Below are 516 nucleotides of genomic sequence, written 5' to 3'. Positions count from 1 at the left end.
ACATCCTTATCATTCCTCTTTCTCTCCTTCCATTTCCCTAATTCTCCTCTCTTCCTCCACAGTCAGTCCACTTCCCATCATTCCCCCCCCCTCCTCTCCCCCCTCACCCTCCTTACCTTCCTCCTCTCCTACCCTTTCTCCACCTCTTCCTTCGCTTTTCTCCTTCCTCACCTTCTCCTTCCTTCTTCTTTTCATACCCTTCTCTCTTTCTCATAAGATAAAGAATATTTCTTACACAGTCGTTCCGAAGAGTATCTTAGTTAATAACAGATTAAGAGATAGAAGGCAAAGACCAAAATAAACAATTGAACAAATTCTAATATTTTTACAATAATGTATGACTGGATTATCACCCATTTATACTCTCTTTGTCTCAGTTCTCATTCTCATTATTTGATATAAAAAGAATGTAAAGACATGAAATTACATATGAATGATAATTTAAGAAACGAAGAAAGCGAGAATGTTGATAATTACCTGAGCTGATATGTTTTTGACTTGACAGAGAAACTCCCC

The sequence above is a fragment of the Penaeus monodon genome, chromosome 24, assembly GCF_015228065.2.
Source record: "Penaeus monodon isolate SGIC_2016 chromosome 24, NSTDA_Pmon_1, whole genome shotgun sequence".
Taxonomy (NCBI): Eukaryota; Metazoa; Arthropoda; class Malacostraca; order Decapoda; family Penaeidae; genus Penaeus; species Penaeus monodon.
This window is presented reverse-complemented; position numbering follows the sequence as displayed.